Genomic DNA, 13606 nt, shown 5'->3' on the forward strand with positions numbered 1-13606 from the left:
GGATATAGAGTTTTTCACGGAGTGCTTGCATATTAGGTATCAGAGTTATATCCTAAGCGTATGACGCTACAGCATAAATATTTAACATAAAATAACAGCCTCTGTAGGGAAGGTAGGATAGCAGTGTGGGAACAAAACACGGCTGCAAGTTAAAAGGTTCGTTCCCAGATCCATCACAAACTTTCTTCACGCAACTGGGAAGTCACTTGCACATTGAATCAGGAACACATTTGCAACACAGGTGTGATCTTAACTTCATGAGTATTCCTAATGTCTTTGGTAGATTGTTCATATAGTTAAAGCCATCTACTTAGATGTCATGTAAGAGCAAAAATGCCAAAAAAATTCATCAAAATTGGAGGAAGTACATGATTCTTGAGCTTAGTCCTGACATATTACATTTGGGTTCAAGTCACAATTGGTAGACAGGTAAAACAGCTATGTCAGGGCTGATTAAGTTTTCTATCATTGTATTCCATTGACTTGAAAGAATGCAGAACTTCTTGAAAACAGACATTATGAAAATTTTACCCAGGGTTGCCAAAAACCTATAAAGCAGTAACATAGGCAAAACAAAAAAATCTGAAGCAATTTAAAGATCACACATTTGAGCATGACTTTTCTAGAAACAGCTCTTAAAATCCATAATTAATTTTGAAGATTTTTTTTTTTAACTATGGTGTAAACTTAGGTAGAAGCAAAAGAGAATGTGATGGGCTTAAGACTGAAAATTACTTTTAATGAGTACTAATGAAAACTTTAAGTATTTCAGAATCAGCAGCTCACTTCACTTGTTTGATTTTAGGTGTTTTACAGTTATGTCACAGTTCTGTGGCATCCAAATATATAATTTTATTGCCAATGTTCATATATCTAGGCTCCAGATATCTAAAAGATCTCCTAAACACACAGGCCATTGTCAATTATTTCCTCTGCTGTACTGTCCAGATAAAATTATTTTGTGTGTATGCTTTGTATTAGATACAAAATCTGTTTCTTTGCCCTTTTCTTCTCTGAAACAAACACAGGGAAGCAGGTATATTAAAAAGAAAGAAAGACTTCTTTTCCCTGCCTCCTCCTTACAATCCTCAAACAAAACTTCTGCCAAAACTACATTACTCTAAATATCTCTTCCCTCGAAGAGAAGATGAAAGTAGAAAACAATGACAGGACAAATGTTCATCACATTATAGATGCGCTGCTGAAAGCCACGCAGATACTTCAATGGCAAGTAATGTAGTAAAATGAATGCAGACAAGAACAGAATATTCTCCGTTTAACTCAGGCTTGGTCCCCCCCTGTGCCATTACATTAGATAAACAGCTTGGGTGTCTCACTTCTATCAGGTGTTTGGAACTCCTCTGGAGTACCTTGAGGGAATGGCAAGAATTTGGTTCTGCTTTCAGTTTCAGAGAACTTGTCCAACTCAGAACAACCTTGAACAGTGCCTAGCATTTATTTCCCAAGAATAGACATAAAAGAGGATTCCCTTTTCAAGTATAATCCACTCTGTAAATCCCTCAAGAGCCATTTGACTCGGCCAACATTATCCTCTGGCCTTCCATGGCTCAGTGCTGGCAGAGGTTCCACGGCCAGGCTCTGGCTGTGCTTTCAAGAGTGATCAGTGTTGTCGTTTACAAATGGTGTGGCGGCTATGCCTTTGAGGCCTCAGCATGGAGGAAAACCCCTCTGTACAAAAATAAAAAAAAAAAAAACAAAAAAAATCCGCTTGCCACAAAGACCTTACAAAGTAGCAGCTGCCTCCTCAGTAAAGCATCCTTGCTGGAGACAGCTTGGATTAGTCCATATATTCCCACACCTCTGTGTCTGGGTCAGTAGCACCATTCACTCTCCATGGAAAGTTTTGCTTTGCTCTGAGCCAAGAGTTAGTCCTGCCAAAAGAGGTATGATAAACGTCTGTTGCCTCCAAGCAAAATATGGAAAACAGCTTCTTTTCTCTGACTTCTTGTTTGTTTGTTTGTTTTCTCATGGTGAAAGTCTCTGACTATTCTGCTGGGGACGTTACAAGCTAGCCTGATGCTACAGTTTAAGCTATTTCTGAGCTACCCTCCCAGTCCAGTTTGGGGCACCACGTTTGATAACCAGAGGAATGTAGACGTGTCTAACCTTTCAGAATAAAGCTCTGGAAGTCACCAGAGCCTCTCCATCAGCTTTCTCCTGGCTCCGGCTGAACTGGCTGTCACATCACCAGGAGGAAGAAGAAGCAGCAAAATGGGGTGGGGGGAGCCCCGTTGCCAGTGGTCCTGTCCCCACTCCCCTGCTGCCCCAGCCCCCAGGGCAGAGCACCCCCAGGCAGCCACCACCAGCTCCTTGCATCCCTTCTGGGAGCACGGGGCACTGACACGGGTGCTCTTCTCCGTGTCCCTCCTCTGCTTCCGTATTCATCCATTTCTGATCCTGTCACTCCCCACAGACCTTGACTTTTGTATTCATTGTGCTCCACAGTCTGCTGTTTTTCTCCACATGTTTGTTTTTCCTCTGTCTCTTTCCCTTCCTGGGAGGGCCAAAAGGTCTTCCTAGGGTTGAACTAGTGCCTGGTCCTGAAAGAATTACGAAAGGAGTAACTGATTTTTCAGTCTCTGACTTTTCTGTCGGAGGTGGTTGCTATCAGTTAAGCAGATAATATCTGAAAAAGGAGAAATTATTTCCTCCTCATTCCCTCCCTCACTTTGCGGGAAAGCAGAAAGGGCTTATCCTTGTGCTTTAATATGGATGGTGGATGAGTGACTGGTAGGATGGGAGGAGACATTTCCACAACTTTGCCTAGATTCTTGTTTTCATGATGCTAAAGATTTCAGAAACCTTTTTAAAGCTCATAGCCTGAAATTCATCTGAGGAAGAGCCCTAAATTATTAATGCCACCCTTCCCACACCCAAAAAAACCCCCAGCCCTCACCCCCAAAAAACAAACCCTGAATGATCAACAGCTGCAACAGGAAGAGAAATATAAAATATGATTTAATGAGAACCTTGACCATTTCAAAAAATGTACGTGGCCTGAGCAAAGAGGCATTCCCTTAGAGGTGGAAATTTACAGGTCACCAGCTACAAAAGAGTAAAACACAGATGGGACTTTTTTAGGCTAGTTACAAATAGACATTTGGTATTCTTCAAACAAATGCGTATTTGTGCCAAAGAGCTGCCATTGAAAGATGCACCAGTGTTACTCACATCTGGTGTTTCGGTAATTGCAGAAGTGAGGTTTCCTCTACTTAGTCTGAATCAGTTCTACTATTCTTTTATAAAATGAGTACTTATGTGGGCTTATCTGAAACTTCAGTGTGGGAATGTCCCCAGTATTGCAAGGGAATAATAAAGCAGGACCGTAAGCTTATCTGTATGGAGAATTATGCTGCTGCTAGCCACAATATCATGGCAGTACTTGCCATGTGCCACAACAGGTGTTCATCATAAATTTAGCACTAAACCAACGGATTTCATCACTCCAAAAGTTATCATTCTGCTGTTTTGTGAAATGTTTTCAAGAAATTCCTTTCTTTTCAAATCCACCTTTCCTCCTGCCTATTCTTGAGTCACTATTCCTCCCCTGTGTCCTCCTACGTTTTATAATGACTCCATTGTACTGTCACTATGTTATTGTGTCCTCCTCCTTTTGCTCACCCCACACTCCTGAAAAAAGTGGAGTCCATTTAAACTTGAAGAATTGGCCAATTTAAAGAACGAATAACCTGGACAATGTTCTCAGAAGAGGTTTGCTAGCAGATGGTGTTACAAGGTCTTTTGTCTCTAGGATGTAATGTTTTTTAGATGCTGAACCTACAGTATTTCTGTTCTTGTTATTGTTGATGATTTTGTTGATGATTGTTGTTGATGTTTATTTGCAGTATCACTAATGATCACTACAAAGAGATCTCAGCCAGGATTAGACCACCATTGTGCTACACACTGGCTAACACCTGTTGTCAGAAATTAGGACCAACTCCAAATCACTGCTACGTGGAAACATGGAAACACTGTTATTCCCCTTGTAAGTATGGAAAACAGCACTGGGAAAGCTAGCCCACCTTAGAGAAAGCTGACCTAGTCTAGGTGTTGAGAAGAGAAGCTTACCCACAGTCATGAAGGCAGTCTGGGGCAGAGACAGGAGTGAATACAGTTTGCCTGAGCTCCAAGACCTTTAAGAAACCTACAAAGGATCTTCTATGCACTGGTACCAGTTAATGAGCTTTTGTCATACAACTACTCAGTGTGAAACTGAATTGGAACTGTTAGTATGTAAGGTTAATTACTGAGAAATTAAATGCAGATGTAGTAAGAAAATAAGACAATTCTCTACCATTGGAAAATAAAATTAGATTTGCTTAGTTTTAAAATTACTGAGCTAGAAGCAAGAGGATAATGGTATGCAGGACTTCTTTGAAAATGAAGGGGCTCAACACACTGCAGTCAGAGCTGTCCAGACCAAAGTGGTATCTCTTGTTTCTGGAGATATTTGGCTTTAGTTTTGTTACAGGTAGATGAAAAGGGTGATGATAATCAGCAAATATTTAGGGAACAAACAAAATGGTAAGGAGCATTTCTATGTGTATGAAGATGTCAAAAACAAATCATCTGACAAACTTTCAGGATCCAACAAAATCAACACTTTGTAAGAACCCAATTCACCATTTAACAATTGTGCAAGCCAGTCTCCTTTCAAAGAGGATGGCAGTGTGTACTTTTCCCTGATATATGCTAATTTCATTGATGAGCATCCGAAAAACCCTGCAGGGCTCTTCTCTGATGGACACCCTGGGAAAATACACCTCTTCTCTGTCTTTCCACTGATGCCAGACATAACAAAGGAATTGTGCGCTTTGCTTCCTTATACATGGCTAGTGTGCTTTTTTTAGACTGATTACCAGAATCTCCTTAAATGCAGTTGAGCTCATTCAAGGGAGGCCTTGAGTTCCTAGGCTTTGATGTCAGTGTGCAAGCACTGAGGACGCCGTGCTGGCCCATGAGTCATTTTCATGCTGTACTCTCTCACAGCATACTCGGGCCTGCCACTGAGCTGTAGGAACGGTCTCCACTGTTATCAGACTTTTCCAAGAATGTGGATGCAGTAATTGCTCCACTCTTTAAGCCTCTTGTGGTTTCTGCAAATGGCATTCTTTCAAACTGTAGCCAGAACAAATTAACCCAGAGACACAGAGCTCACAATTAAAATAAATTAAAAAAAAAAAAAAAATCTTCATTTTCTCTGATAGCAGAAGACACTGAAAACACTCAGGTGTTGGCGGTCGAATGTATTTTTTAGTGAGAAAATCATCAAGTGGCCTGTTTGTATAGCCTTAAAAGCTAAAAGTCTGTCCAAGTGCTGTGTTCTTGGGAAGGTAGAGGCACAATTACGGCTGGTCCTGGATAATGGGCTAACCGAGGGAGAGGAGCAAGGCAAGGCCGGTGGAACTGCCTTCACCCCTTAGCTGGGCACAGCTGCATTCTCCGTGCCCCCCTACAAGTCATACACTGGGACTGGGCACAGCCCGAGCCGCTTCAGAGCAAGCAAATGCTGAGCTCAGTGCTTCCATGGGCAGCTGAGGCAAAACCTATAGCTTTCTGGCTGTGAAAGGCAGAAGTGTGAGCCTTTTACCCACAGATGTGTTTTCTCTGGCCCTCCTGTGCCACCCTCTGCAGTAGAGGACTGCAAAGTTCTTTTTCTTCAGTAAATTCCAGCATCTTTTACATGTTTACATTGGGGAATGCAGGAAAAGTGAGCGTATGTTTTAAATGAAATGTAACTACTGTCAGAAGCTACTGGGAAAAATGGAGCTACCACCCAGCTAGATCTGTGGGCTGTTTTTTTTATAATTCAATAGAAAAATGAGACAGCAACTCACACATGCTACATCCATCACACTTCAAAGAAGAGTGCGTATAATAACATATTTGTGGTGTTGTTCAGCATGCTGAACAAGCTTCATGCAACAACCTGTATCTTCCATCTGTCTGTAATTTCCAGTGGCTCCACTAACAACTTGCTGCATGAAAAAGCATCAACATTACTATGAGTTTATATCAGCAGTACTTGTCAGAAAATGTTCCCCTACCTTCCCGTGCCATGCACTGTCTCACAGGAACACACAGGGCATTTTACTGCAAATGCTTTGAGTTTTCAGCCAGAAGCTGGAATTTACCATGGAAAGCAGACAATCCATGAAAAAAAAAAATGTTTAGCTGAAAACCTAATTTTCCTTCCAAAACAGATTAAACAGCAGCTTTTCAGCCAGCTGTGCCTGGAATACTGCTCTCGCAGAGGTCCACAGAGATATGCGAAGTGGCACCAAACCAGCAGATGGACTAAGAGGTTCTGCAAGCTCCGAGCCCACAGGATAATCTCATTTTATAATGGGATAATACCACCACTTTTATTAGCATGAAGAAAAAGGTGTGGTTCATGGTACAGTAAATGAATGAGAGATCATGGGATGTTCTAAGTGTAGCTCAGCCACTGAAAATCTCCCAGCTAGAGAAGCCTTTGATAAGAGTAAGGTAAGCCTGCTTGTGTGGAGCTCCATGTTTCCGTAGCTAGTCTGCTGGCACCCAAGCAAACCCATTATGCAGGTCTCTCTATACAACACCACAGTCATTTCGCATACCTAAAGATCTCGGTATCCTTCCGTGGGTAATTATTTGGTATGTTGCAGAAACAGTTGCTCCTGTGAAGTTTCATCCACATCTTCATAAAGGCTCCTGCTTTCCAGAATCAGTGATGAGAGAGCTGTAAAGACAGGAATCTCATGTATTCTACAGGGTCATTTGAAAGAAATTTGGAGGTTTATTTTTAATTTTTTTCCTAGTTGTCAAGTCAAGCAATGAAGCACAATGAGTCTGTGCTTCGCTTCATAACTGGCTGAGTTATGGTCCTCAGCCAGAACTCTCCCAATAATGACCATCTTTGTTTTGCACTCTCAAGGCACTGATTTGAAGCAGTAGAAACATGAAATAATTTAATTAAAAATGTAAAGAAGAACAGTAAAGAGAACATACTAAAAAGATCAACTTTGTTAAACAAAAAAAGCTGTAAAACTTCATAAAAATGTGTGTGAATACCTATTTGAAGAGAGGCATTTCCCCCCAGACTTTGTTTCCCTTGCCCTAAAACTATCAGACATGCAAAACAATTAAAAACTCACCATTTCCATTTCTAAAACTTGATTCTCTTCATACTTACTTGTACATAGATTTAGGGAGGTTATTTCCACTCTGACATGGCCTAGCCTTAACGACTCTGAGCTAAGTCTCCTGAAATTTAAAAGTATTGAAATTTTGGGTAAAATCCTTGCTCCGGTGAGTTAATGATAAAAATGTTATCTGGCTTAATTAGAACCAGGAGTTCACTGTTTTGTGCCTTGTAGCCATGCACAAGAGGTGCCTCACTTCTTAGGACACATTTCTGTGTTAAGGGCTTGATCCAGAGCACACTTGAGTGAGTCTGAATCTTTCCATTAATTTCAGACCCCCAACGCCAACACAAATTTCCTGTAGGATTTTGGAACGACTCCCGCCTGAATGCTTGTGGTTCCTTCCTCATTTTCATCCCGCGTGCATCCACAACACAGCAATTAAACCAGCAAAGCTGTAGGGCATTTTTGTTGGTTTTTGTTTTTTTTTTTTTCCCCTCCTCTTTCTCCTTCTCCAGATGAAAGGCTCGAGAGAATTCCTGCACTGGTCTCCCTGGGGTTCGGTCTCTGCTTGGTGGGAATGTTTTATTTCCAGTAATGACATTTGTAGTCACATGTGCATCCAGGGAGGAGATGAGACCCCTGTTGTGCCTAGCGGAAGAGATGAAAGAAGGGTCTTGTAAATATATCTTGCACCTCGCGCATGTCTAAGAAGGTTCCATATAAATAGCACCATAACTTTTGCACTTGATGGCACTTGAGCACATTATAAGCAGCAACAGGTGGGAGGCATGTTTGAACAATTGAGCGGGCTGTAATAACCGTGGTTAGTAGGTCTATTATGTTTCTAATGCAAATTCCACATGCATATTTGGTTATTTCAAACAGGTTGGGCTTTCTGACTGGATTAGAGGGCTGTTAGACAGGCTAGACAATGCGAGTCTATGGTTTTAGAAAGAACGAGTGAGATGGATTTTGTTTAAGCAATTTCAGGGAGGAGAAGTAAGGTGGAAGAAGTGCCAGCCACAAAGCCATTTTGTTCAGCTGAGTGATGATGGGCAGCTAAAATGTTCACACTTTGTATTTCACACAGGGTTAATGCTACCCTGAATAACTATTTCCCCCCAGGATTGCATAGTACTGCAGAATGTAAAAGGAAAACTAAGTTTGGAATTAGGATATACAAGGGAAAAAATGCAGATAGGTTTTTGGCACTGGACTGTGTATGAAATCCAAGCCAAGAGCGCTTTGCATTTTCTAAAGATATTTGGAAGTGAATCGAAATTACAGAAATGCCTACCTCTGGGAACCGGAGAACAGGGCATAGGAATCTGGAGAACTGGAAAAAAAAAAATAGAGCGCAGCCAAAAGCTTCATGTGGCTCAGCACTTGGTGGTATAATGTTGCTCAGCAGGACAAGAATCGCAGTCCCTGCACCACAGCCCTCATTGTGAGCCAGGGAGGAAGGCTATTGTCTGTAGAGTCTTTGCATGAAAATCAGGAAGGCAATGAAGGGAAGTGTTTTCGCTTTTTGAGATTAACAGTAATTCATTAATCGCAGTGTTTGATTTCTGAATTAGAAATGAATTTTAAGGAAAGACCTCATGAACTAGAGGCTGTAACTTTCTCATTCCTTCAATCGCAATCAACGCAACAGCCTACATAAAATTAAATTCCATATTCTGGAAGATCTGCATGGAGGAAAGTAAATGACGTATTGGTAAAGTACTGATCCTAATTATCCCCAAAAGCTCAGCTCTGCTTTATATAGACGCAGATTTTAAAGGGGAACAGAGAAGCGCATTGCCCCTTATGGTCTTTGCCCTTGGACAAAACCGATGTTAGTATGTGCTGTACTTTTGCTCTGAACATCTCGATATGCTCCAACTGGAATTTGCGGTTAGTTTCCAAGCAGATAGAACAGGTCAAAACACCAATACTGAAAACAGGAAAATCTCAATGATGCTTTTATTTTTCAAGATTTAAAACAGACTTATCTGATTGATTAAGTGTAAATTCAGGTGATATTTTATGACTTTTCCCCAAAACGATGAGATTATTATGTTTATTCTTCAGTTATCCAAAGCAAGGTTTTTGTAAATCAGCCATTTTTTTATAAAATAAGATTTTATTTTACTCAGAAAATAACATTGAATTTTCCGGTTTATTTAAAACTTAAAATAAAATAGACTATTCCTATTTCAATAGCTATGTTGATTTAGAAAAGCTATTTTGAAAAAAGAAAACCCTCCAGAATTATAGAGAATCAATCACTTTTGTGATGGATTTCAATAGAAGCAACTCTTTAAACATAAATGTTTATCCTTGAATACTTTCTGCCTGGCTTTACTCCTGGGTAAGTAGTAGTTCATTTGTAGGCATTGAATATGCAGGCTTCAAACCTACACAGCAGAAGCCAGTGGGAGCCTTGGTACTGACTTAGCAGGAGAAAGATTAAGCTCTCAGACATTATATTGACGACCGTCTTGGAAATAAACTGTCAGTATAAACTCATCAGATGCAAGGCAGTGGTTTGATCTCATATGCATAAGTATGTGAACCACATCTCCTCTTTGGTCATTCTCAGTTATGTTCCTGTAGAGAATTGGCCTGTAGCCAATAACATTTCCTTGTATTATTTTATTTTAAGAAATATAGTTATTATTTTTGAGTGACACAGTTCCTGGAAGTGAAGTTCTCTTAACTTGCACACCTCCTATAAAGGCAACGTAAATTTCCACAACTTGCCCTACTTACTTTCCTTCCTGCCTGCTTCTCGTGGAGACACTACTTCTAAGGATGAGGGGTAAATTCCAGTTTCTTTTTCACTTAAATCTTGGCTTTCAAGGAGTCTTGAGTCAGGCAATTCTGAAAATGGTTCTTACCTGTCTAAATCACTTAGGCCTTGCAAGACTGAGCAGAATAATGCCCAAATACCTTTAAGAATCTGGAACCTTGTCGAGAAATGTGTGAGCACCAACTGTGATGGTGGGCTTTGATGTGAAGACTGGTCCATTGAGAACTAGACTAAGACCACTAAGCAATGTCAGAAACATATATGGTAGAAAAGGGATTGGTCTCATCCCACCAATTGTTTTACTCAAACCACTTATATGATAGTGCCATTTAATAAGTATCAGATCCAGCTAAATCCAAAGTGGAAGGTTTACATAGCATTATTGGTCATCTGTACCCTACAGTTCTATCATCTCCACTACAATTTACAGTAAAACTACTTAGAACTGTTCAAATAAATTCAATGGGATAGTGAAACTATGGTCCACTCTTGATTTCACTAAGGATATGAGGCAATGGACTCAAGTTGTCACACAAGAAATTCTGGCTCAATATAAGGAAAAACTTAAGTCATAGTCAAGCACTGGGACAGGTTGCCCAGAAGGGTGGTAGCATCTCCATCCTTGGAGATACTCAAAACTGGCTGGGCAAGGCTCTGGGCAGCCTGCTCCCATTGCACCTGCTCCAAGCAGGAGGTTGGGCTAGAAACCCTGAAGACCCCTGTCCACCCCAGGGATTCTGCAGCTCAAAGTCCTTCTCCCCAACAGTAGCGTAACGTAAGAATTGGGATGTGCATGTATCTCTCATGTATAACACTTCAAAAAACCCAATGCTTCCACATCACACAGCACTTTGTGCTCAAAAAGGCATGCATCATATTTTCACTCACAATAAACTTTGGTAATTCTCCTCCAGTTTCTAGCTGGCTAAGGGTTAAGGCTGAGTGGTTCTCAGGAGCCCAGTGCTGGGATTGTAGGGGGTTCTGTCTGGTTTTCGTCTCTGAGAGCTGCCTTTTAGCCAGCCTGTGCTCCTCTTGCTTTTCCCTGGCATGGCTGTTTGCCTCCTCTGCATCTGAGTACATTAGATACGGGGTGTGGGGGATTTACAGCACTGCTGGCAGTACCAGACAGAGAATAGCTTTGTAACCGTATCCCTGTCTTCCAGCAGAGAAAATCTTTGATGGAGATCTTTACACACTAATGTACAAGTAAGAACATAACCCCTCAATGCATGCCTTTCATTAATGTTAGTGATAGTTATGCATGTGCTGTGAGAAGAATAGTGAAGCCTGTGTATGACGTGCGTGTGTCTCTGTATGCAGAGCCAGATCCTTCCTTGCTATAAATCTGTGTAGCTTAAATATTACTTCATCACGCTGTGTTCATTTACATCAGCCAAGGAGAATCTGACCTATGGCATTCTCAAAAGTACGCACTTCTGAAGTAATAATATCCATAGGTCATCAAAAATCTATCTGTAGCTCACTGGCTCCTGCTATCTCAAAACTAAACCCAGTGGTCAAAAATCAACATTGAAGGGCATGTGTCCTTGGAAAATTATTCCTGAATGACAAAGTTGAGCTCTAAACTCGTGAGGTTTATCTGCATTGCGTCTCAGTAACTAGAAATGCACTGAGCTCTTTGGATATTTGGCTAAACACATCAGCCAGATGGTTCCCCGGTGGGCAGAGCAGTGGGAAACATTTTGAAAGATTTGCACAACATCATGTTACATGACATCATGTTGCCTTGTTCAGGAGAGCCATAAAGAGGGTCTGAACCTCGTAGAAGCTATCTGTTCCAGGCACTTGGAGACTGCATAGGAAATGAGTGCATAGACTGTGTCTACAGCATTACAGCTGAAACAGGCTGGACATGAGCGGATGGCAAACAGAAGGAAATCCAAATATGCCTTTCTGATGGCAGGTCTCTATAAATACTCTCAATTATTCTTTGAATGACTTTCAAAAATCATCCGCTAACAAAGATGGGAAAACATCGGTTCCCAGTGCACAAGGCAGCAGTGAAAAGATAAAACATCAGGCTTTTCAGGGGAGATCTTTTTTATTTATTTATAGCATATTAAAGACTAAACATAATGCTTTTAGTCGAAACCTGTTCCTAAACATTCCTGCAGCATCTCAGCCTACAGTAGTTCTCTCAAAATTATATTCAACAGTTGACTACTAAAGAAATGTTCTATTATTAACTAACATGTAATTAGTTCATTAAAAAATACCTCAGCTGAATACTGTGTAACATAATACAGCCTACTACTAGAGTGAGGAGATTTCAGGCTCGGCACAAATGGAAGTGAAATTACAGTGCAAAGAAGTGGAAAGGAGACAGTGCCAGCTGGCAGGGTACTAAGTGTTTCAAATTACTGTATGTTTATGACCTCTGTGTTCTTAAACAAAATTAATTAGATTATGCTATTTGAGAATCTTGGAATGCAGTGGCCACATGCCAATCTTATCTGAACCACACATCTTAAGTTTAATTAAGATGTTTTAAATTTCTCCAGGTATTCCTTTTATACACACAGATACACACATGTGTGTGTTTAAAGTGGTGCCTGTGGGAAGTGATAAACAACAGATTGTGATTCCTGAGGTGTGTTTAAGGTGGCTGCTTGCTTAATAGGACTTGGGGGCTAAACCCATGAAAGAGCTTGGATACGACTTCAATGCTCATCTGCTACTTTAAGCCCCCAGTCAAAAATTCTGACCCTCAGGATCCTTGTTCAGCTGCCTCCTAAGTGTGGGGCATTTACACTTGTAGGCAACTAAGCTTTCAACTTTAAAGTGTGCTATGTCCTTGAAGTTCTGTTTCTTAGTGTAGCAGGTCCCTTTGCCTTATGAATGCTGATAATTTAGCACCTCTCCCATGCTGAGTTGGGTTAACCTTCACCAATCTCCCTGCAGGCTGGGAGGTGCTGTGGGGGTACCCACCAACAGATTGAGCTCCACTGAAGAAAGGAATGAAGAAGGCGGGTGATGGTGCTCCTGCCTGATGCTGCTCTTGAGGTCAGAGGATCATCCACCTCTGCTATGACAGGGATGAGTCCAGTTCCTTCTCCGACGAAGGATATTTGAATCCTCACCTACCATGTCGCAGAGAGCATCTTCACCATTAGAGGATGGTATTTCACGAGGGTGTAAGAGGGTATTTCACGAGGGTGTAAGAGGTGCTTCAGAGAGAGTAAGCCTGGTCAAGTGGGTCAGAGGTGTGAAAGAGAGGAGACGAAGAAGTGCTTATAGCTCCACCGAGGGTGATGTGTTAATTGGAGCAAGGAACAAAGGCTCTGTCTCTTAATTATCCTGACAAATGTCATTCCTGCTACTTTTCTCTGACACAGTGAACACTCCCCAGTTCCAAGGAAAGCAGAAAAAGCTTCAAGGAAAGGTGAGAAAGTCCTTTGCCTGAAGAGCCCCCGAGACTGGGCGGTAATGCATATTCCAGCAGAAAGTGAAATGTGTGCTTAAATTTCATCAGACTTACAACATCCCCGTTGCTTACGCTAAATGCTGAGCGACGGTGGAGACAGACTATCGCTGTATACTCCTCTGGGCATGCTTTGAAAGAAAGAACAATCTTTCTGTCTTCCATCAGTTTCGAAAGAATTCAGATGCATATCTTTTACAAGACATTTCAGGACTTCGAATT

General features: G+C 41.2%; 1 long non-coding RNA gene across 1 annotated transcript; it reads left to right on the forward strand.

Moving 5' to 3' along the window:
- Positions 1-3997: 3997 nt before the first annotated feature.
- Positions 3998-12918, forward strand: LOC142407804 (uncharacterized). Its single transcript, XR_012775059.1, has 3 exons — positions 3998-4009; positions 11106-11148; positions 12865-12918. It is a non-coding gene; the product is annotated as an uncharacterized LOC142407804 (long non-coding RNA).
- The last annotated feature ends 688 nt before the right edge of the window (positions 12919-13606 follow it).

Source organism: Mycteria americana, chromosome 3 (genome assembly GCF_035582795.1).
Source record: "Mycteria americana isolate JAX WOST 10 ecotype Jacksonville Zoo and Gardens chromosome 3, USCA_MyAme_1.0, whole genome shotgun sequence".
Lineage (NCBI taxonomy): Eukaryota > Metazoa > Chordata > Aves > Ciconiiformes > Ciconiidae > Mycteria > Mycteria americana.